The following is a 22,243-nucleotide window of genomic DNA, read 5'->3' as shown; positions in this document are numbered from 1 at the left end:
CTCAGTATACATAATCCAGTTATCAATCGTGCAATCAAATGCATCTGTATTTCTGATGTAGCCAAACATTCTACTTATTTTTTATTTATAGTTATTATCACTGACTTCTCTCTCTGTCTCTCTCTCTCGCTCTGTCTCAAGAACAGGTAGGTTGTCATCTCAGGTTAATTTTAAAACTTCCTCATCTCTGCCCTGATGTTTTTTTAACTCCAAAACTAATCGAAAGAAAAACATGGGGAGACTGAGGATAAACTTGTGTCTTGGCCCGAAACGTCGACAGCGCTTCTCCCTATAGATGCTGCCTGGCCTGCTGTGTTCCACCAGCATTTTGTGTGTGTTGTATAAACTTGTGTACTTCGTTTTTAATTTAGCGAGGCACATAGATGACAGTGTGGCATCATGAATTATACTAGTCACGTAATTTTACATACAACCCATAAAGAATTATTCTTCATCAAACAACATACTTACAATATTATTGAAATATTAAATACAGCTCATAACTGTTTTAGGAACAGCTTCTTTCCCTCTTGCTTCGGATTTCCAAACAGTCCATGAAGCAATGAAGAATATCTCTCTCTTCCTCTTTTGCACTGTTAATTAAGTTATTTATTGCAACTTATTGCAATGTTCATGTCTTGCACTGTACTGCTGCCACAAAACAACACATTTCATGACATATATCAGCATTGATACACCTGATTGTGATTCTGATTCATTTACATCAATAACCACTTTCATGGAAAGGAACTAAAGTTACAGCCTTGGAAAGCTAGACATTGAAGCCCTTCTTTATGCTTCATTTGTGCTTTGCCTTTGACAGAGTTGGAGAGCTGGATATAGAAGATTAAATCCTGGCATCACCATGCCAAACACAGCCTGAGTTCGGGTCCTTATTCTTTCCACATCTTGTCTGTAACCAATTACAAGCTCATCACTCACATACAGCAATGCCACATACAGGATGTGATTCCTGTCTTGGCCAATGTGCTGAGCCAGTCTGGTGCTGACTGGGTACAGACACAGATGGTGGGACTCCATCAGCCTGGATCTCACAAGGGCTAAATACAATTTGTTACTGAGATGGGAACTTTTATTTATTTGGCTCATCCTTATATTCTATGCCCTTGAGCATTTTGAGATTCAAACTGAGGTTCAAATATAATTTGCTTCCTTTATTTTAAATCTTAACTTGTCCTGATATGATTGTCCTTTAAACACAAGGAAATTGACTGTGGAATCTTTGATTAAATTCCATACCTTTACACTGCCATACTCTGAATGTCCAAAAGAGGGCGATATTGCCTACAAGTTCCAAAGCCAGCCAGGAACAGAAAACCTTCTGGTTCTCAGCAAAATGGAAAAAGTGGACCAGGATACCAGCAGGAGATGTGATTTCATAAACACACAAAGTTGTGTAGTTGTTAATAATCCAGAGCAACACTCGTAAGTTATTTTGGAACTCAGTAGGTCCAGCTATGGAGATGATTAAAGAGTCGACATTTCAGGCAGAGATCCTTTATCAGGATTGAAACTTCGTTTGTCCACATTAAAGTTATGCAAGAATGTGCACATTTCTGCACATTACATTCCACTGAAGATAATGCATTTTAATTACGTATTTTCAAGTAATCTGAATTGATGGTTTGTATTGTGGGAATATCATTATATTTTGAAGTGTAACTATATTTTAGCTGTTTTAAATTACTTAGGACACAGTTCTTAAGGTGTTAGAGGGACACCTCTGCTCCCCTTCTAATTCCCATTTATTTTGGAGCACCAAAGAATGGTGGCTTGTTTGCCAACGGGAGTAGACAGTCTATCAATTTGCTCAGGGGGCACTGAGCGTGATAGGACCTCCCTATCTCCAATAGAATGGGAGAAGGAGCCCAAATACCAAGTCCATACAGAGTCCCTGAATTCTGCTTTCAATTAGTGGAGATTTATGGTGACATCCAGAGAGATAGCGGCTGTGTCAACCTCTGCAACCCATGGGCAGGCATTAGGAGTTGGATGATTGACAGATCTGCGTCAATCATTGCACAGAGTTGTGTAGGTCGGGGGGAGCTCCATGCACAGTCTGGTTGGGATTGCGTCCAGCAATCTCAACTGAGCAATAAGATTAAGGGACCCAGTGCAGGGGTTAATGCAGGGAAATGATATTGAGGTAAAAGATTAGTCATTAGGTTCACAACTCCTCCTCAAACTGGTGGAAGGGAAAGTCAACCTTTGTGTCAATTCTGATCACTACCAGAGGTCAAGGAGGCCGGTTCTTGGTATGTGAGGGGGTACTGCCACAGTCGAGTTTATTATCAGATATACAAGTATGGTTGCAATGTAAAGATTACTTGCAGAAGCATCAGACATAAAAATCCAATCTATATATTAAACATCAATTGAACCTGACTTTTGCAAGAAAGAACACAAGTAGAATAAAAAAAAAATCAGTTTCTGTGCAAAGTGGTCATGGTGTTTTTAATACTGTAGTGATGAGGGTTTCCTCAGGGTAGGGTGGAGTCATAACCAGGTTAGCCACAACATAATTGAAAGGCAGAGTAGGATCCAGGATCGTGTCTGGAGCTGGAGCCATCCTCTCCTAATGAGAACCAGATGGGAAGGCATCCCATAGTGCCTTCTTCCCGCCCAAGTTCAACCCTGGATTGACCACCAGAACCTCATATTCATACGACAGATCCACTCCAGGCTGGCTGGGCCCTATTCTTCAAGCCATTCAACTTCACCTTCTCCTACAGCCCTCTGGCGCTGTTTGTCCCCCGGCTATCATCCACAGAGTAATGGTCAATCAGAAAGAGCCAATCATGAAGTGGCGAACTTTCTGCATTGCTTTACCCCCTCTAACCCTTCCACATGGAAGAAGTATCTGCTCTGGGATGAATTAGCCCACAATCCACACTTCTCCTCTGCCACGGTTATGTCATTCTATTAAATACTTCATGGCTACCAACCCCTGTTGTTCCCCGCAGAGGAGCCCCATCTACCAGGCCCTGGTTCACAATGCCAAAATGCTTGAAAGAGGGCACATAGGGTCATCCTAGCTGCCAACTGTGCCTACCACCATCGTTGCCTAGCCAGACTACTCCGGCCTGGGGACCGAGATATCTGCCCCTTCAAACCGACTCCCATAGTCCATTTTTCCCATCACATCAACTCAGTCACTTACCATCTCCAGCAGCCACCTTCCCTCAGGGCTGCACCTATCTTCCACATATCCTGCCTTAAGTTTGCTCTCCAATCTACTCCATTTCACCATTTGATGGATTTATGACATCGTGGATGGGATGTGCAGTACCTGGTCAACTGTGAAGGGTACAGCCCAGAAGAGAGACCTTGGACGCCAACCAGTTTATATCTTGAATCCATCGCTCATTGAGGAGCGAGTTCCACCAGATCCATCCAGATCATCCTGGGTTGTCTTGTGCTCATCATAGGAGGGAGGGGTCCCATCAGCCCTGCTCTTCCCAGTCTCCACCAGCGGACAGGACTCACCTGCAGCTCATTTCCAACTCATCACCTGCAGCCTATTTAAACCTATCAGTGACCCTCAGCCATTGTTCACTCAACCAGTTGCAACTAGCCTTCAGTCACCGGGTTGTTAGCTGGTCCATTCTCTCTTACTTGTGACCCTCATAGTTTGTTCTTTTGCAATTTATTAGTAAAGTGATTACTCATTGCTAAATTGTCACTTTTGTTTTGTGTTTGGGTCACACCTCCTCTACAATGCCTGACAGCGGAGACATCCCACCCCTCCTAGAAGTTCCGGGAGTCTTCCGCATATTGATGGTGGCTCCCTGAAGCCCTGAAATTATACAGAATATCCTGGAAATCGATTTTTTGAGAGCAAGTGAGCCAGAGGGGGAGAGAGGGAGATGGAGAGAGAGAGAGAGAGCAAGAGAGACAGAGGTTGCGAGAGAATGACAGAGAGAGCATCCTGACTGGTTTCTCTTTGTTCTAAGTAGACCTATCAGTTTTCTCTGTGGGCGGGCTTTATAGTCGACCTCTCACTCTCTTTCAGTGTCCATCAGTTCAGTTTAGTGTCCTGCAGCACCATGGCAGAGTGTTCCAAAAAAAGAAAATATAAAACGTACTTCACCCCAGACTACACTAAAGTGTACCACTGCCTAATAGAGGTCAAGAATAATGACAGTGTTGTTCGCTGCTCTGTTTGCAACAGTGACTTTTCTATTGGCCATGGTGGGTTAAGTGGAAGCACAGGCTGCTCATATTTACAGCGTTGGCTGTCCAAGTCAACATTTGTGCTGCTAAACTGCTGCTAAGGAGTTCTCAATGTCACCTGGAGAACTGCTAATTGACATCTACTACTACTTTGAGAAAAGTTCCAAATGAAGAGAAGACCCAAGAACTCAGCAAGGAATGTGTGAGTGTGTGTGTGTAGATATGTGATCAAATAAATTGTTGTGTTCTTTCATAATCAAATGTCCTGTATACATACACACTTGGAGGTTGACCGGGGGGGGGGGGGGGGGGGGGGAGGGGGGGAATGTGGTGCTACCTCCCTGAAATGAGTTTTTGCAGGGTGGGATGTCTGGACAGTGTCACCAGTCAATTAGCAATTTTTCTCTGAATCCACTGCATTTTCTTCAGGGGTGATGTCTCTTATGGACCAGTCATTGTCTATTGGGGTTCAGGACAGAGTTTTCTTCTTCAGTTTTGTTGACCGCGATGGGCTTTGGTTTTCCATACTTCTGCTGAAGACATGTTTGAATAACGTGTTACCAGAAGATGAGAGCTAGGGTCATTTCACATTTCTGCTTGACAGCAGAATAAAAATGACAGATAAGGGGCATGATGTCTTGTTTCATTCTTAAATACTTCAGCTATCCTCTGCTTGGTGGTGTCTCCATAAGAGGGTTTATTCCTCTTGCTGTGTCCTAGTGGGTAACCCTTCTTTGTATGTGGCTTGCCATTCTGATAACAGTTCCTCTCATCAGGACATCCTTCATCTACCCTTTGATACCATGAAGATTTTTTATTTCAGAAATAAACATTGTTCATAATAAAAAATATATACAGGTATAGAAAGGGTTAACCAACTTGTAAACTCATACACCCGGAAGAGGAACAAAAGTAAAGAGAGGACCCGGAAGTGATGACAACACAGACATATTTGAAGTTCAAAAACAGCCCAAATGAAAAAACTAACACAAACTGATGCAAAAAAATTAGAATTAGGAAACAGACCATCCCCCCACCCCCCAAGAAAAAGAGAAAAAGCCAAAATATGACTTAAAAAAGGAAAAGATGAGACTAATTCTACCCCTATGTCAGCGGAAGAACACTCCATATATAAAGAATATATATAAAAAAATCACCCCAACTTTAAAAATTAAAATCGCTATAATAAAAACCATATTTCTAAGTATAGTTAGTTGTAAAAAATAAGAATATAGTCACTAAAAAAAACTTATAAATCGGGCTCTAGCCGAGACAAAACAAAAAATATTTAAGCTATGATAAGCAATGCATTGTAGGAAGAAGACGAAAGAAAGAAAAAAAATAACGCCATCTTAAGCAAAACCAAAAATCTTTTTCAAAAAACCACCATCTTAATCAAAAAAAAATTCACCTTCAAAGGGTTAAAAATATACCTTCGAAGGAACAAAGTTAATAGACAAGAATGTAGTATAATGGTTAAAGTGTATAAAGCAAAACAATTGATATAACGAAAACACACTTTAACTTAAGTATAAAGTATAGGATGAACCTACACCAATAACCAGAGGTTAATTCTGGTTTAAGAAATCGAGAACCATCTCACACGATCAGAATCGTTCATTTATTAGAGACTGGTGTCTATAGCAATAGGGAAGTTCTTCTCCAGATAATTTCTCGCTTCTGAAGTTGAAAGAAAAACCTGGCATGGTGCATTCAACGGAGAATTCGAAGCTTCACAGGGTATAGGAGCGCAGGTTTCAGATTTTTCTCATAACATTCAGCCATCAACTGTTTAAAAAGAAGCCTTTTTTTTAAAAGATCAGGACTAAAGTCTTCAACCAGACGGAAGCAGTAGTCTTGTAATTTAACCATTCCTGCCCGACGAGCTGCACTTATAAGTTGTTCTTTGTTGTGTACATAATGGAACCGGACAATTACAACCGAAGGTTTGTCTGTAGCACTCAGTGATCGACGCCAAATTCTATGTGCCCGATCCAATAAAGGAGGGTTATTCGGGAAAATCGTCAGAAACGCTTCTTTTAAAAATTGAGCAACATATTTCGAAGGGTCATCTTTTTCTATGCCATCTGGAAGACCAAGTATACGTAGGTTCTGTCTTCTGGACCGAATCTCAAAATCGTCACTCTTGGCTTTAAGGGCTTCCATCAGCTTAATGTTCGAAATTAAATCCTGTTGCAGTTTTTCAATAGTCAAATCTCGCTTCCGAGCATCTTCTTGCAGAGATGCGATAAGAGCTTGTTGCTGGTTAATTACTGAATCCGTCTTAACCATGTACTCTTGAAAAGCCTTTATATCTTCTTTAAAAAATTGTTGTAATTGATCAAATTTTTTGTCCAAAACCTCCATAAACAATTCATAAGTTAATTGAGTTTGTTGTGGCGGAGCCTGCTTCTTTCCGTTACCGTTCGGATTGCGTCCGGGTTCTCGTCCCTTAGACCTGAGAGACATTTCTGTTTGCATATCTTCAAAAGTTCACAACAAACTCTTGGCAGTAAGTTAAAAAAAAATTAACAAAGAAACTTTCGGTATAGGTAAAAATAAGCTGAATAAGGGTGATCAAAGGTTAAAAAAAAAAGTAAAGGTTATGGAGCGAATCCAAAACAGTACTCACTCCATGAGCGTCTCCCGCTGACCCCCGAATAATTGGGTTCTCAAAATATCTGAATAGTGGATTCTCTGGGTTTAACTCCTTCATTTTACCAGTTCTGACAAAGGATCTTCAAAATGAAACATAAACTTTCGTTCAGCAGATGCTGCCTGGCCTGCTGAACATTTATAGATCTTCCTGAGACTGGAGCTCATCACCATCACTGAATACACAGTAATCCTGTAAACATCAATCTGGCACTCGTGTAGACTGATTCAGGCAGCAGAAAGTCCAGTGGTTCTGTCTCATTTTGTGGCAGATGTTTTTCTAGCCAAAGAGTCCAATATAAGGGCTTGCATGTCCCTGTACTCTATAGAATCTCTGTTGGTGTGATAAACCTGTTTAACACGTGGTTTTGGCCATTTACAATCCTCTTGTAGAGGAAAATGGGCCAAACACAGGCAAATAGGACTAACTAGATGGGCATCTTGGATGAGTGGGCCCAAAGGGCCTGTTTCCTTGCTATAAGACTCTATGATTCCGTTGTCCTGAGTGTAATGTTGTGTCTGATATAACAGTCTTGGTTCCCAAGGCAGGCAATCTGACAAGAGTTCATCATAATGAACAGGCTGCCTGTTGATCAAAGCTGAGGCAGTGGTCTTGATGTTAGATAAGACTCGGAATAATTTCACAGATGTTGCTATGGTTACATTCCTAAGGTTGCTTTCTTTGTTTCTGCAGCATTTAACATTGTTGTAGAACAATTGATCTTAGCATTTCATGCCTGGCTGGATTGTCGATGTAAGCAGATCCTAATGGTAGAATAGCAAATAAGGAAGCCCAAATCTTCAAATATTTTACAAATGAAGTAGCCTAGGAACATTAGAATCTAAAACCTGCAGAAGTTGAAAATCTGACATAAAAACAGAGAATACTAGAATATTTTGAGCTTCTAGGAAGAGACTCTTCATTAGAAATAAGGATGAATGAAAAGGAAGTAAAACCATAAGACTATAAGAAAATAAGACATAGGAGCAGAATTAGGCCATTCGGCCCATTGAGTCTGCTCTACCATTTCATCATGACTGATTTATTGTCTCTCTCAGCCTCAATCTCCTGCCTTCTCCCCATAACCTCTGACTAATAAAGAACTTACCAATTTCTACTTTAAATATAGCCTCCACAGGCCTCCACAGCAATCTGTGGCAATGAATTCCACAGATTCATGACTCTCCAGCCAAAGAAATTCCTCCTCATCTCTGACTTTCTGTCGTCTGGTCCTACAGATACCCCCACTATAGGAAACATCCTCTCCACATCCACTCTACAGACTCCCCAATACAGGAAACATCCTCTCCACATCCACTCTACAGATGCCCCCAATATAGAAAACATCCTCCCACGTCCACTCTACAGACTCCCCAATACAGGAAACATCCCCCCACATCCACTCTACAGCCTCCCTAATACAGGAAACATCCTCCCACATCCACTCTACAGCCTCCCTAATACAGGAAACATCCCCCCACATCCACTCTACAGACTCCCCACTAAAGGAAGCATCCCCCTACATCCACTCTACAGCCTCCCCAATACAGGAAACATCCACCCACATCCACTCTACAGCCTCCCTAATACAGGAAACATCCCCCTACATCCACTCTACAGACTCCCCAATACAGGAAACATCCCCCCACATCCACTCTACAGCCTCCCTAATACAGGAAACATCCCCCTACATCCACTCTACAGACTCCCCAATACAGGAAACATCCCCCCACATCCACTCTACAGCCTCCCTAATACAGGAAACATCCCCCTACATCCACTCTACAGCCTCCCTAATACAGGAAACATCCTCCCACATCCACTCTACAGCCTCACCACTACAGGAAACATCCCCCTACATCCACTCTACAGCTTCACCACTACAGGAAACATCCCCCCACAGCCACTCTCCAGACACTCCCAATGCAGGAAACATCCTCCCACATCCACTCTACACCTCCCCAATACAGGAAACATCCCCCCACATCCACTCTACAGACTCTCCCACCGTGGAAAACATGCTCCCACATCCACTTCACTTCCACACTATTTGAGCCTTTCAATATTCCATATGTTTCAGTGAGATTCCCCACATTCTTCTGAACTCCAGTGAGTAAAGGCCCAGAGCCATCAAACACTCCTTGTACACTAACCCTTTCAGTCACAGGATAACTCTCATGAACTTCTTCTGGACCCTCTCCAATGCCAGCACATCCCTTCTTAGATAGTGGTCCATTACTGTTCTCGATACTCCTCGTACTCATCATTGTATCCTTGCTTTTTTATTCTAGTCCTCTCAAAATGAATGATAACATTTGATTTGTCTTCCTTCCCACTGACTAAACCTGCAAAAGTCCTTTTGTATTTATGATTTTTTAATTTGCTCCCTGCTGAGAAAATAGTCTACACCTTTATTTCTTTTCCCAATGTGCATGACCATAAACTTCACCGACATTGTATTCCATCTGTACTTCTTTGCCCATTTGTCTAAATTATCTAAGTTCTTCAGCAGACTCCCTGTTTCCTCATCACTACCTGCCCATCTCTGTATCCTCTGCAAACTTGGCCACAAAGCCATCAATTCTGTCATCCAAATTATTGACATATAACACGAAAAGAAGCAGTCCCAACAGTGGCTCCTGTGGAACACCACTAGTCACTGACAGTCAACCAGAAAAGGCTTCCATTTTTACCTTTCTTTGCCTTCTGCAAGTCAGCCAATCTTGTATCCATTCTAGTATCTTTCCTGTAATACCATTGGCTCGTCCCTTGTTTACCAATCTCATGTGTAACCTTGTCAAAGATCTTGTGATAATCCAACATCCACTGATTCTCCTTTGTCTATCCTGTCTGTTATTTCCTTCAAGAATTCAAACAGATTAGTTAAGCAAGTTTTACCCTTAAGGAAACCATGCTGATTTCGGCCTTTTTTAATTTGTGCCTCCAAGTACCCCAAAACCTCATCCTTAATAATGCACTCCAACATCTTTGCAACCACTGAAGTCAGATAGCTTACCTATCTATCATTTCCTGTCTTTACCTCTCTCCCTTCTTAAAGAGTAGAATGACATTTGCAATTTTCTAGTCGTTTGGAACCATTCCAGAATCTTGTGATTCTTGAAAGATCACTACTGATGCCTCCACAATCTCTTTAGCCACCTCTTTCAGAACCCTGAGGTGTAGTCCATCTGGTCCAGACTTCTCAGCATCCCAAGCACCATCTCCTTAGTAATAGAAACTACGTTCACTTCTGTCCCCTGACACTCTTGCATTCTGCTGGTGTCAGTGAAGACTGAAGCAAAATACTTATTAAGTATGTTCACCATTTCTGTAATGTTTTCCACAACTACCACTCCAGCATCATTTTCCAGCAGTCCAATATCTTGTTTCTTCTTTCACTCATTATAAATCTGGGGGAAAAAACTTTCAGCATCCTCTTTTATATTACTGGGTTAAGTCGTAGTGGTCATTGGCTAATAGTTCCATGTTACAATGAAGATGAAGATTTGGAGAATGCAGTTGTCTGTAGGCAGTGCATGGTCTGCAGTACGTGTCTGCACTGATTTTATCAATTTACAGTCAGTCAAAGGTATATGGCAGATGAATTCCTCCTTCCATAATTATTAAAAACTAATACAGTTTTATCGTACTGTAGAGGTATTGGTAGCATTTTAGTTTGTTCTGCATTTTATTTAAATCCATAATATGTTACCCAATTAAGTAGTATTTTGTATTTTTTATACCTTTTAACTATTTCCACAAAGCTTCAGAACTTCAGTTAGATGGGACTGCCTCTTAATTGGGCCCAAATATACTGGTCATGATGTATCCCAAAAGAGAGAGAAAGGTGGCCGGGGGTGGGGGGTTAGGGAGAGGTGGGAAATGCTCCTTTCATTATTTGAAAAGTGCTCTTTTCAATCAATTAAGCTGACAGCCTTTTGGAGTCAAGAGAGAGAGAGAAATACACACTTTGACATAGGCAAAATATGGGCTGCTGGACATGCCCTGTAGGTTGTTCTGTCCAAAATCTCAGATGGCTAACTTGCAACAGAACTGGCAAGTTCTGATACAGATAGAGAAAGTGAGTTATGTAAATTTCAAGAAAGAGTCCTGAGGGTTTCAGTGTGTCCAGTTGGAAGAACAGTGCCTCATGTTTGTTTCAGGGTAGAGGAAGGTCTGAAAGGGGTTCATTGTATGATTTTCCAGAAGCTATTGATAAGATTAGAATGAGCAAATAAACATAAGGCAGGAGGTAACCTTGAAGATAGTGGGTGGGACCTGAGTATTGGAGAGGGTAGATAAAACATCTAAAGGACGAGGGTGATGTTCCCAAGAACTAGAGATCTCCAGTCTTTTCCAACATTCTTTTCAAATGCTGCAACAAAATTGCATTCAACCAACCAACTTATTCCAGAAGTTGAAAACTTTACTAAGACGTCTGCTCCATTACCTACTGACTGAGTAAACCTCCCCCAGCAACCTCTCCCATTGAACAGAGAATAAACTTTTCACCATTTCAACCAGTGCAGAAATGCTTTCTAGAATCTATCCCTATTCAAATTTAAAAACCCTTGGTTTGCTGGGCCCACTCAAAGAACCAAAGACCTAAACATAGCCATCAAAGATCTTGTCTTCCCGATTATGTGATGTGAGATTAGAAAGCATTCAGGGTTTATTAGCCTAGGGTCCCTGAAAATGGCAGTTTAGGTGGGTACAGCGACAGAAAGAGCATATGGAAATAATTGCTGTTGAAAGTGAGGGCGTAAGTTGTGAGAGCAGAGAGGTTATGGTGCAATGTTCTAAAACATAGCTAGCATTGTTATTGTTTACAGGTGTGGTCACCACATTATAGGGAAGACATGATTATAATGGAGAGGGAGCGAAGGTAATTCACCAGGGTGTCACCAAGGATGGACCATTAAGGATATGAGGTGAAGCTGCATTAGCAGTGCTTGTTTTTCATGAAGTAGAACAACCGGTAAGGGGATGGTGGCAAGAATAACCGAGTACTTGGTGGTCAGCATTGACATAATGGGCCGAAGGGCCTACCTTATGTTGTATGTATGATTCTATGACTATATGATAAAACTGGTTGTGGATCTCTATTTCCAGGTGGGCCAAGGTAATGTTAAATAATACCTTTGGAATTTGTTAAAATTTATTGGGAAGCTGAACAATAGTCCACAGTCATAATACCACTCAGTGACTCCTAGTGGCGAGACTGTGTGCTACTGATCCAACATCGCCACCATCAGGTTGATTGTGATATCGAAGCTGATTGCAGTTGTTTCTTCAATGCAAACCTTCAAAGTTATCGCAGTTACCCTGGGTATCATTTGACAACACAAATATAGAAACCATTTATTACAATACCTGAAACATAAGTTTTTACATGTCCATTGTATGAAGTGGTCTTTATTTCAATCATGATAGTAGTCTGTGATATAATCATTTTTACCTATGATTTATGGGTTACCAATCAAATATTTAGTAGTAAGCGGTTATTATGGCAAAACAAGTTACTTTGTTATGAAGGTTGCTTAGTACAATTAAGTGACACTTAATAAATGGTGACTATGTTATAGTTTCTATATTTCTTTAGAGAAAGAGTGTGGAATAGGCCCTTGCGTCCCAATGAGCTACACTGCCCAGCAGCCCACTTGCTTAACCCTGGTCTAGTCACAAGACAAAGTCCTGGCTGGTGAACTCGGGTGACGTGGGTGAAGTTAGCACTGACATTGTGCAAGCTGTATGTGAGAGTTGTCTTATCCAACAGACAGAACCTGCCGCAGATCTTGCCATTGTGTTTGTTGGATACCTAACGATGCATTCAGGTGCTATACCCGACAGCTATGCACAAGAAATTCAGTGGGGGGGGATTATCAGTCATTTCTCATCTCTCTGATGCTGAGATTACAGATCATTGTATTAGGGAAGTCTTCAAGCTGATGGAAAGTGGTGAAAACACGATCCACTTCTGTGAGAAACGTAATCATCAGATCTTCTCAGAGAATGGGATCGTCCAGAACTAAAAGACAGAATTCTCTGTAGGAAAAGATTAACTGGAGATAAAACAATATACCTGCCTGTTTTACCTGAGAAGTTTCAACATGAGGTCCTTAAGAGTCTTCACATTGACTCTGGTCACATGGGCATTGATTGTACCTTAGATTTAGTCAGAAGCCAATTCTATTGGCCCAAGATGGCTGTTGATGTAGAACACAAGATTAAAACATGTGGTTGATACTTAGGAAGAAAGAGCTTGCCTGAGAAAGCTTCTCCATTAGTGTATATTGTGGGTACTGGACCCTTGCAATAGGTCTACATGGACTTTCTTGCATTGGAACCCAATCAAAGTAGCACAAAGGATGTTTTAGTAATAACTGATCATTTTATGCTTTGGCTATTTCTACTCCTAACCAAAATGGCAAGACAGTTGTGAAATGTTTATGAAAGCATTTCATCTCTCAGTATGGTTATCCCAAATGCCTACACAGCAACAGAAGGCCTGATTGTGAATCACACTTGATTAAAAGAATTGTGTGAGATGGCTGGACTTCAAAAAGTCAGAACTACACCAGATGAACCATAGAACATTACAGCACAGAAACAGGGCTTTTGGCCCTTCTTGGCTGTGCCAGACCATTTTTCTGCCTAGCCCACTGACCTGCACCTGGACCATATCCCTCCATGCTCCTCTCATCCATGTACCTGTCTAAGTTTTTCTTAAATGTTAAAACTGAGCCTACATTAACCACTTGAGTTCGAGTTAGAACTTCCCATTTACTCCATGAGTTCGAGATTAGACAAGAAAAAGAGACACATGAATAAGCATTGACTAGAAAAGACAGGACAATAGAAAATTCTCATGAAGAGCCTGAACTCGGGAGGTCTTCTAGACACAGAGAAAATCCTACAACTCTAACATATCCTGAGCTAGGAAATACTTTAGTGACAGTAGTTCAGTCCCTTTTCCAATATTCACACATATCTAGTATGGACACTCTAATACACAGGATCAAAAGAGGCTGCAGCTGGTTGTCCTCTCAGCCAGCTCTATCATGCACATAACCTGCGCACACAATAGGATATCTTCAGGAGACAGTGGCTCAAAAAGGTGACATCCATCAGTAAGGACCCTTACCACCCGGCATATGTCCTCTTCTTATTACTAACATCGGGGAGGAGGTACAAGAGCTTGAAGACCCACACTCAACAGTTTAGGAACAGTTTCTTCCCTCTGCCATCAGATTTCTGAATTGTCTATGAACCCACTGAGGTTAGGCTAACTAGCCTATAATTTCCTCTCTTTTGTCTTCCTCCCTTCTTAAAGAGTGGAGTGACATTTGCAATTTTCCAGTCCTCTAGGACCATGCCAGAATCAAGTGATTCTTGAAAGATCATGACCAATGCATCCATTATCTCTTCAGCAATCTCTCTCAGAGCTCTGGGATGCAATCCATCTGGTCCAGATGACTTATCCATCTTAAGACCTTTAAGTTTGCCTAGCACATTTTCATTTGTAATAGCAATGTCACTCACTCCTGCTCCCTGACACTCATGGACCTGGGGCATACAGTTAGTGTCTTCCACAGTAAAGACTGAAGCAAAGAACTTATTAAGTTCACCCGCCACTTCTTTGTTCCCCCGTTACTCCTCACCAGCATCATTTTCCAGTGGTCCAATATCAACTCTCACCTTACTTTTATTCTTTATATAACTGGAAAAAAGAACTCTAATTTCCTGCTTTATATTATCAATTACATTGCCCTCATATTTCATCCTTTCTCTTCTTATAACTTTTTTGGTTGCCTTGAGTTGGATTTTAAAAGTTTTCCAATCATCCAACTTCCCATTCACTTTTGCTACCTTATATGCCAAGGAAATTCCTTGGCTTTTATGCAGTCCTAACTTCCCTTGTCAACCACAGTTGCCTCGCCCTGCCATTTGAGAATTCTTCTTTTGTTCATCCTTCTATCTATCTATCCTTGCCTTGTGAACTATTCCCAGAAACTTCAGCCATCTCTGCTCTGCCATCATCCCCACAAGTATCTTCCTCCAATCCACCAGGGCCTCCAATCCACCTTCTCTCATGTCACGCCTCTCAAATTCCCTTTATTCCATTGTGATACTGATACATGTGACTTGTGCTTCTCCCTCTCAAATTGTAGTATGAATTCAATCATATTATGATCACTGCCCCCTAAGGGCTCCTTTACATTATGCTCCGAATAAGATCTAGATTATTACATAACACCCAGTCGAAGATAGCCTTTTCTCTAGTAGGCTCGAGCACAAGCTACTCTGAAAGGCTATCTCATAGGCATTCAACAAATTCTTTCTTTTGCGAACCGACATCAACCTGATTTTCCCAATCCCCTTGCATAGTGAAGCCCCCCTACAATTGTGACATTACCCTTATAACATGCCCTTTCCAGTTCCCTTTGCAATCTCAACCCCACATCTTGTCTAATACTTGCAGGCCTATATATGATTCCCATAATGGATATTTTACCCTTGCAGAAGCTTCACCCACAAAGAGTCAACATTCTCTGATCCTATGTTACCTCTTTCTAAAGGCTTAACTCCATCCCTTATCAATAGAGCTACATCACCCCTATGCCCTCCTGCCTGTCCTTTTAATACAAAGTACGAGGGGTGATTGATAAGTTTGTGGCCTGAGGTAGAAGGTTATAAAGCTCTTGTTACGTGCACATGCAATTCAACTCTTTTGAGTGATAATGCAGAAAGTTTGAAGTTAATAACTCATCTCCTTTTACCTTAGGCCACAAACTTATCAATCACCCCTGCTGTGGACCACTTCTGGAGGTCCAAGATGCCAACTTCAACAAAGAAGGGATCCGTATGCTCCACAACCGCTGGACTAAGTGTGTTCATGTAGGAGGGGACTATGCTGAAAAATAAATGTGCTAGGTCTACCTTAGGCCACAAACTTATCAATCACCCCATATATATCTTTTGATGTTAAACTCCCAACTATGGCCTTCTTTCAGACATGACTCACAGATGTCCATGTCATACTGACCAATCTCTAATGGTGCATGAGTTCATTCACCTTACTCTAGATGCTATACACATTTAAATATACCACCTTCAGTCCTGCATTCTTTGCCCTTAAGAATTTTGCTTCTGTGGTGCAATTTAACTCTTTGCTCTGTCTACAGCTGTACCCCAATCAGACTGCATCAGGTTTTCCCTGTATTTTGCTGCATTCATGTGACTTCACAAACCTACCAGAGCCTGCTGCAGTAAAGCATCCTCACAGCACGATATAGCAGTCACTGTGCTTCACAGTAGGAATGGTGTGTTTTTGATGATGTGTGGTGTTTGGCTTGCACAAGCATAAAGTTTAGTCTGATGCTCAGAAAGCTCAATTTTGGTTTCATCAGAGCATAGAACCTTCTTCCAACTGACTTCAGAGTCTCCCACATGCCTTCTGGCAAACTCTAGCAGGGATTTCATGTGAGTTTTTTTTTCAACAGTGGCTTTCTCTTTGCAACTCTCCCTTAAAGTGGTGACTGGTGAAGCACCCGGGCAACAGTTGTCGCATTCTCAGTCTCCCATCTCAACCACTGAAGCTTGCAACTCCTTCAGAAATGTCATAGGTCTCTTGGTGGCATCCCTCACTAGTCCTCTTCTTGTACATTCACTCAGTTTTTGAGGACAGCCAGCTCTATGCAGATTTACAGCTGTGCCATATTCTTTCCATTTATGACTTAACTTCACACTAAGGAATATTCAGTGACTTGGAAATGTTCTTATATCCATCTTCTGACTGGTGCTTTTCAATAACCTTTTCATGGATTTGCTTGGAGAGTCCTTTTGTCTTCATGATGTAGTTTTTGCCAGGATACTGACTCACCAGTAGTTCGACCTTCCAGATAAAGGTGTATTTTTACTACAATCAATTGGAACACCTTGACTGCACAGAGGTCTTCAAAAACAGATGTCCATTTAACTAATTATATGACTTCTGAAACCAACTGGCTGCACCAGTGATGATTTGCTGTGTCATATTAAATGAGATTGAATACTTATGCAATCAATTATTTTGCGTTTGATATTTGTAATCAACTTAGATCAATTTGTAGAGATCTGTTTTCACTTTGACTGTTGACTTTTTCTGTTGATCAGTGTCAAAAAAGCCAAGTTAAATCCACGGTGATTCAATGATGTAAAAAAAACATGAAAACTTCCAAAGGGGAGTTTAATACTTTTTATAAGCACTGTTCAAGAGCCTGATAACAGCTTGATGAGATTGTGAAGTGTAGAAAAAGTTAAAGAAGCAATTATAAAATGAAAAACTTGGAAAATTTCAGCAGGTCACCATGGAGCAGAGGGGAAAAAGGGTAACTTTTTCTCTGCAGATACTATTTGAGTACTTCCCATTTTCATTTTAACGTGAGTTTTTCCAATATTTGCACTATTTTGTGCTTTGTTACAGACAGCTGCTCTTGAATGTGCAAATCCTGCAGGTGGCGCCATTTTCACTTAGCTTCAGTAAATGTAGGGGATTTTAATCTGTCAAATGTTCCTTCCCAGTGTACCGTGCTTCTCAAATTCAGCACAGTGTCTATATTGTGAACGAATACAAAGATTTGCAGCAATAAATAAGCTGCAGAAAGTTATAAATTCAGCCTGTTCCATCATGGGCACCAGTCTCCAGAGCAACCTTGACATCTTCAAGCAGCGATGCCTCAAAAAGGCGGCATCCATCAGTAAGGATGCCCATCACCCAGGACATGCCCTGTTCACTTTGCTACCATCAGGGAGGAGGTGCAGGAACCTAAAGATATCCACTCAATGACTCAGGAACAGCTTCTTCCCCTCTGCCATCCGATTAATGAAAGGACAATGGACCCATGAACGCGGCCTCACTAATTAATTTTCTCTTTTTGCACTACTTATTTGATTTAACTCTTTAAATATATATATGGGTAGTGTTCCTGCGTTCAATGTTCATTCATTAATCTGATTCTATATACATCCTTCCGTAATTTAGCTTTTATTATGTATTGTGTGTTTACCCTTGAAATAAATGAGAGGATTGTAAAAGCAGTCAGTGCATCCAACAGACTGCTTCAGATGAGACTTTGGCACTTTGTAGGTTGCTGTGGGACCAGAAACAGCCTTACATATTACTGGAATGGAAGTGGATGCGGGAGGGATCAGAAGAGCCATCAGGTGCACAGAAATTGATAAAGGTTCAACAGGTCTAAAGCAGTTTTCCCTGTAAATGGATTCACAAGTCAGGAAACAAACCATTTGAGAAAATGGGGGTATTTTCAGCAAATATTCTCAAGCTTCTTATACATCTTTCACATCGAGTGAAAGCACACTTTGTGCGTAAAATGAGCCAAGGGAGCCCTCAATTACAGGCTAACTAAGTGGTGCTGAATAAGTGCATATAATATTCATTTACCAATTATTTTCTTTAAAAATTAAAACCCTTGATCTCCCCAGATTTCAGATTTAATGAGAACACCTTAAGCTAGTACGGAATTGGATGCATTAGATTAGATAAAATACAATATCTGCAAACACAAATATTATTTGACAGTGGAGATGCTGTTTTTTTTAAAAAAGTTCTGGTCTCCCTTAGAGCCCCTGACTCTAGATAATGGGGCTAGTACAATGGTCACTGACAGATCCCTTATCTGGAATTTTGTAAACTGCTTGTTGATAGAGCCCTGTCTATCTGTGAACTATAGAGGTTAGGACACTGTTCATCGAGAGCTCCTGAAATTACGTTCATGGAGGATAAGGCTGTCATTGCAGAGCATAGTTGTGTGTGATTTAAATATAAAATGACCCGATCATTCTATCTTGACTGTTTTATTGATAATAAGCAGGCTTAACAAGCGAAAGTAATCTCCAGTGTCCAGTTGGTGGACATCATTGCAGAGAATGATCAAACGCTCAGCAAGTGGAAAATTTTAGACACCTTGAAACTGGCATTGAATCAAACACTTCATGCATTAAATGTAAAATAATAGTCCAGATGACCTACTTTAATCCCATCTTGGGAAACCCTACTCCCAACTAGACCAAGGTGATAACCAATGACCTACGCCTTTGGGTAAAATTAAAAGGGGGTGAGTGTGTTTATCTTTCTAACACACTGGAAATGATTCAAAAACTTCCAAGGCTGCCATTTCTCTCCTTCCCTTCCAAGTTTTGTCTCATATTTGATACTCTGAAATGTTGGCATTGGCTTATTATTGTCACCTGCAGCAAGATATAGAGAAAAGCTTGTGTTGCATAGAGCCAGCTGGTAGTATAGTGGCATCTGCACCAGACTTCAGGGCGAGTGGTCCTGGGTTCAAATTCGGCCAGCATCTTGCACACTTCCCATATGTCGTGAAATTTGTTAACTTTATGGCAGCAGTATAACGAAATACGTGATAAAAATATAAAGAAAAATAATACTGAATTACAGTAAGTGTGTATATATATATATATATATATATATATACACATGTTTATTAAATAGTCTATTTAAAAATAAGTAGTGCAAAAAATAACAGAATAAAAGAAGTAGTGAATCATTAAGTGAGTGCCTTTAAGCTACTGTACCTTCTTCCCGATGGTAACAATGTCCTGGGTGGTGGGGGGCCTTAATGACGGAAGCTGCCTTTCTAAGGCATATATGCTTATATAGTCATATGAGATTGGTTCCATTTATCAAGCTCAGAAGCAGATACGATATTCTGTAAAGGTATTAATCCATAAGCATTAGGCTAGAAGGTTACTGGTCCAGTTTCCCGTCCGTCTTAAATTGGCTAGTTGTTAGTTGTCCAAAACAAAGTAACTTCTGCAATATTGCTTTGCACATGTGATGGTCAATACTAGAACATGTGAAAATAAGGGAAAGAGCTGACCTTCAAACTGCCCCATCATTCAATATGATCATGGGTGATCTTCTCCATCTCTTCTTCTGTGCTAGTTTTACATAGCTCTTGAGTCCCCAGTCTTTCATTAATTTATCTACTCATATTTTAAATACCCCAAGAGGTCTTGCCTCTACCATCCTCCGGTGTAGCGAATTCCAGAGATTCACCACCCTCTGCAAGAAATTCCTACATACCTCAATTTTAAATGACTGCTCCCTGATCTTATAACTATGTCCACTCATTCAGATTCTTCACAAGTGAGAATGTGTCACCTGCCCTGACATCTTCTCCAAAGGATCATTAAGATCTGTCTTAATAAAATCAACCCCATTCATCTGAACTCCAAAGAATATATTCAAATTCTTTACCTACTTGTGATAGTGGAAGCTTTCTCATCCCAGAAATTAGTCTAGGGAATCTCTTTTGGACTGCCTTGCATACCAATTTATTCTTAAATAAGAAGAACAAAACTGTGCACACTACTCCTAACATGTCCTTGTATCATTGTAGCAATATTGGCTTTGGAATATTTGTCTCGAAGGTTTCTAACAATAAAGATGATCCTGCTTAAGCCATGAGTTTCAATGTTATCCAACAGCTTAAGGAGTAAGAAACTAGCTTCTTTTACTAAAGCTGAATATTTCAGCATTCTATTCCAAATGCAAACGCTTAGTCAGGAATATTTTTGTCATTGGCAGCAGTTGATGATTGAATTGCATAAACACCTCCTGAAGTAAGGTTTTGACCCAAAACATTGACAATTCCTTTCCCCATACAAAGACTGCTTGGCCCACGGAGACTGCTTGTTGCTCCAGATCCCAGCATCTGCAGTCTGGTGTCTACAGAAACAGCTTGATCCTCTACCGTACAGCCAGCGATTAGTTCAGTGTTCTATTTAGGGCAATCATCCTTATCTCACACTGCCTCAAGCAAACTTTGCATTTCCATGCTTTAATGTGTTTTTTTTAGATTTACTAATCTTTGGATTGAATGTTACGCTGTGCAGTACGATGTTGCTCAAATTTTGGTGTCAGTGGAAATAAAAAGAACAATTTTGTAATGTGCCATTCGCAGCCTCACAATGTCCCAGAGCACTTATCAGCTAAAGAGTTAGATGCCCTTTTAATGTGTGCAATGTAGCATTAGATTTGACGCAGAGTAAGCTCCCACAAGTAGTTACGTAGCAAAGAGCAAATGATTTGTTTAATCACGTAGGCTGAAGAATAAATATTGATCAGGATGCCAGGTAGAATTCCCCCGCTCCTCCTTTGAACAGTGTCATGGAAGCCTTTACCTGACAGAGCAGATGAGACCCTTTATTTAAAATCTCACCCAAAAGGGAAAATAAAATCAGGAAGCAGACTACCTTCACAGGAACTGCTTTCTTTTCTTTCTAAAAGAAAATTGCTGTCTCGCTCTTACCGAAGCTCTGCCCTTTGTCTTGTGCAGGTGAAGGAGTTGTCATGTCTCGAGTTTCGTGCCACCTCATAGTCATTTCCCAGCCATTCCCCATCTGTGTCTGTCTGGGCTCCCTCTGCCTCAGGGGCTGGGGTCTGTCGCCAACACAGTGGCAGCAACCAGACAAGCCATTTCCCTAGAGGTCCTGTGCATTTAGTGTAATCTCAGTGCATTATTATTGAGTAAAATGTAAATTGCATCTCGTTTTCTGGCTTTAAATTGAGTTAAAGAATGTGGAATCTGATAAAGTGGAGTTTGTAAATGCCAAATATCAGAATCTAAATGGAACATGCAATTGAGGCAAGTGATATAGCCTGGGAATGTTTTAAAACCAGTTATTCAACAGCAGGTAAATTTGACTTAAAAATGAATTCATTTGGGGACGTCCAGTCTCAGCTGAGCAGAAATAAATATGCGACGAAAGCAAATAGTTTTCATGTCATTACAGCCCCTCTCCACTTCTGCCAGAATTAGGACATACAGTATTTCAAGGATCTTGTAAATAAAATTAGACACTTTTTAAAGAATTTACAAAGATTATTTTGGATACTCAGATTAAAAGTTCAATTTTGAATGTTGGTGGTATACATGAACGTTCAGGGTACGGACCCTGCCTCCCACATACTGCTTTGCTCCAGTTCCCTTCCTCTGTCGCCAGGTGTCTGAGCGATTTCACTCTGACGTAGACTGGACCGCCATTCAGTGCTGGAGAGGAAAAACTGCCGTTGTGGTTATTCACAAAGTTTTTCTGGGTTTTTTTCAGATTTTCTTCCAAATGCCCTTTTAAAGTACAGATGCAGATCCCCGGTAGTTTAGGAGACTTCTCTCTCCACATGAGAAGATGCCCATCTCCCCATGTTTATATCTGCACCTTTCATAACCGCTGAAGTTTTGAAATGTAGTCACTGTGTGCATAAGGGGAAATGAGTAGGCAGGCAATTTGCAAACAACAAGCTGCCACAGACTGTATCTTGGTGGTGAGTAATAATCAGTTTTAGTGATGGGAGGTTGTTTGTTGGAT

At 40.9% G+C, this 22,243-nt stretch overlaps 1 protein-coding gene across 1 annotated transcript in view; it reads left to right on the top strand.

The window, feature by feature from the left end:
* Positions 1-22,243, top strand: part of LOC132397142 (potassium voltage-gated channel subfamily KQT member 1) — a 795,097-nt gene that overhangs the window by 148,190 nt on the left and 624,664 nt on the right. The gene's annotated exons all lie outside the window — the stretch shown is intronic.

This window comes from Hypanus sabinus, chromosome 7, assembly GCF_030144855.1.
Source record: "Hypanus sabinus isolate sHypSab1 chromosome 7, sHypSab1.hap1, whole genome shotgun sequence".
In the NCBI taxonomy this organism is placed as follows: domain Eukaryota; kingdom Metazoa; phylum Chordata; class Chondrichthyes; order Myliobatiformes; family Dasyatidae; genus Hypanus; species Hypanus sabinus.
Note: the sequence above shows the minus strand (reverse complement) of the source record. Positions and strands in the feature narration are given on the sequence as shown.